Source organism: Petaurus breviceps, unplaced genomic scaffold (genome assembly GCF_028583685.1).
Source record: "Petaurus breviceps papuanus isolate PSGF00001 unplaced genomic scaffold, PetGlider_PUasm1.0 90579, whole genome shotgun sequence".
NCBI classification, from domain to species: domain Eukaryota; kingdom Metazoa; phylum Chordata; class Mammalia; order Diprotodontia; family Petauridae; genus Petaurus; species Petaurus breviceps.
This window is the reverse complement of record NW_027187278.1, coordinates 2,224,720-2,227,968: the sequence shown is the minus strand read 5'-3', so window position 1 is coordinate 2,227,968 and position 3,249 is coordinate 2,224,720. Positions and strand designations below refer to the sequence as shown.

Below are 3,249 nucleotides of genomic sequence, written 5' to 3'. Positions count from 1 at the left end.
TTTGCCAAGTTAGAACTCTGCTTCTAGAGTGGAGATTGCTCTGTCCACATTTATGGGGGTTTGCCAGCTGTTGTCAGATCTATGAGGAGAACACCCTCTCTACAGCAACTAAAAGCTCTGGGACCCTAGCATTCCTCACCCCAGGACTGCCCCCCAAGACTGCACACCAGCTCAAGCAGGTAAAAGCAAGTGCAATTACATCTCTGAATGGTTGCTTGGTCCCCCTACAGTCTGTAGGCCAGGAGGTCTGGAGGCAGCCACACAGCAGCAGCTGCAGCTACCACACCAATGCCAACTCTACCTCCCTGGGGGCCAGTGCCAGACCACGCTCTTGTCTCACCCACTTCCAACACAGCTCACTACTTACCTTTTACTTCTTCTTTGACATTTATGGGTTGAGAAGTCTGGAAACCACCACAGCTGCCAGTGATTCACTCTCGTGATGTCTGCCTTGGCCAGTCTGGGCCATGAGTTTGGGCCAGCATGGCTCACATGGGACTGTAATCTGCTCCCAGCTTGGTGTGATAGACCCTTCATGTCAGCCTTCCAGGCTGCCTTCAGTGGTAGATTTGTTTCTCTCTGTCACTTTGTGGTTTCTGTAGCTCTAAAATTTGTTTAGAGCCATTTTCTTACAGGTATTGGATGTGGTTGAATCAGGAACTTAAGCAAGTTACTGATTCTAGTCCACCATCTTGGCCCTACCTCAGAACTGGTTATATTTGAAACTGTGATATTACAGATTCCAGGTTTTGAGATCACCATTAAATATTCACAAAGAGAGGTGATGGAATGGACCCAGTTTGTAGAGCAAGCAAGGAGTTGGCACTGACATCCTTTTTCTCGTCTACCAACAGTCTAAATCTTACTGCCTTCCAACATGAATGTAAATCAAAAGTTATAGCATATGAATGTATTTTATTTGTCTGAAAATGGTCCAATTGGGAGATTAATATATCTCCTGATTAAAAAAAAGCATTATTGGGAATATGTGGATCTTTCATTTACTTTAGAATTTCTAGATTAATTAACTCATGAGTTTCTACAAATTTTGGAGAAAATCGAAGAGGATATGAAACTGGAGGGCTAATCAGGTGCCTAAAAAAATGAAGGGGAGTGGAAATGTGTCTGAGACAGCTCTTCTTGGTTCATCTCTGGTACAGAATTCCATTTTAGTAGGGAAGGTAAACAGAGAAAAGAAATCATAAGGAAAAACAATAATTGTAACTGATGGAACTTTTTTCAGTATGAAAATAGTTGAAGGGAATGGAATTATATATATATATATGTATATATATATATATATATATATAGATAATGTCTACATATGAGGGTATGTGGGCATATTAATACATATGTGAATGTGTGTATATATGTTTACAGGTATACATAGATAGAGAGCACAGGACCAATTTAATAGGAAGGGATGATACTTAAAAGGTGAAATTAAGAGGTGAGAGAGGAATATAATGAGAGGAGATGGGGAGAGACAGAATGGGGTAAACTATCTCATATAGAAGAGGCAAGCAAAAATGGTTACAATGGAGGGGAAGAATAGGAAGGCAAAAGGGAATGGGTCAACCTTATTCTCATTGAATTTGGCTTGGGGAGAGAATGAAATACACACTGAATAGGGTATCTCACCCTATAGGAGAGTAAGGGTTAAGGGGATGAGAGGGGGGATGATGTAAGGGAGAGCAGGCTGTGGGGGTGGGGAGGGAAGTTGGAAGCACCCACTTTTGAAAAGGGATGGGATCAAAATAGAGAATAGAACAAGTGAGAGGTGGAATAGGAGGTAGGGAAATATAGTCAGTCTTTTACAATATATCTACTTTGTTATTGTTTTGCATTAGCTACACATGTAAAACCTATACTGAACTGTTTATCTTCCCAGTAAGGGTAGATGACAAAGGAGTAAGGGAATGAATCTGTACTTCAAAGTTTTAAAATTGAATTTTAAATATATACATATATATATATACACTATTATTAATACTATTTCACATGTAATTAGGAAAAAATATATACAGGAACTGAGGCATAGAGATCCACTGGAAAACTCGAAAGGAGTATGGGAGAAACTATGGGAGAGAGCAGATCAGAGGAGGGGATATCCTGTGGGACTGCTATTTTGGGGCAGTGGTTAGGGAAAAAATGGGGAGAAAATTTGTAAATCAAAATCTGGCGGAAATGAATGATGTAAATCAGAAGTTATTAAAGCATTTGAAAAATGGAAAAAAAATAAAAGAATTAAAGGTCTCTTTCTTGGAAAAGTACAGTTCTTCTAACTACGGAAGTGGAAAAAGCAAGCATTCAAGCCCACAAATGAGCAAAGACCATAGAAGAAAACATAGCAAACATTCTTCCAGCCACCATTACAGTAGAAGCCACAAGCATTCTTATTCACATAATGGCACTAGTAGTGGTAGCAGTAAACATAGCACTAATGGAATAACACTCACAGTTCTGAGGAGTTCTGTTGGCCTGAGTAGTGGTGGTGGTAATTCCTCTAGTTCCAATGATGTAAGAAAGAAGTTGCACATCAGTGATAAATCTCACAACCACCCATCCAAAATGAGCAAAAGTTCCTAAATTTCAGGTAGTTCATCTAGATCTTCCTCTTCTGTTAAGCAGTATATATCCTTTCATAATTCTGCTATTAAGCATTCCTTATTTCTTCCTCCCCCATCACATGCCATGTGGGCTATGGATATCTCTATACACTTGTAAAACTAGAAAAGAAGTCAGTGGAGGCCAATGGTCATTATTCCATTCACAAGTACAGTACAAACAGTTAGCTTATGGACTACAAAGACACATTCAACATGCTGAATTTGCTGTTAAGTGCCAAAGAAATGAAGATGTAATCAATTGTTTATTCCATTTTTTCCTTTTATTTTTTAATTTAAGAATTGTTAAAATGTGGCAGCTAGGTGGCGCAGTGAGTAGAGCACCTTTCCTGGAGTCAGGAGGACCAGGGTTCAGATCCAGCCTCAGATACTTAACACAAAAAAATAGCCATGTGACCTGCAACTCACTTAACCCCAATTGCCCTCCAAAAAGAAAAAAAAAAGAATTGTTACAATGGAAAATTTCCTGACCTACCAAAGGCAACACCAGCTGTGCCAGCCATTGTTTCCATATATGTAAGTGATGCTTTATCCTTCACTCTGAAAAGAAAAGATTATAGTGAACAGATTCTATATCCACATATGGTAGTGTTGTAAATACTGTAATAGCATGGAAGGTACA

The 3,249-nt window shown here is 39.2% G+C and overlaps 2 pseudogenes; both read left to right on the top strand.

Moving 5' to 3' along the window:
• The first annotated feature begins 442 nt into the window (after window positions 1–442).
• LOC138142451 (cyclin-T2 pseudogene) lies at window positions 443–1,205 on the top strand (annotated as a pseudogene).
• A 982-nt stretch (window positions 1,206–2,187) lies between these two features.
• LOC138142450 (cyclin-T2 pseudogene) lies at window positions 2,188–2,864 on the top strand (annotated as a pseudogene).
• The last annotated feature ends 385 nt before the right edge of the window (window positions 2,865–3,249 follow it).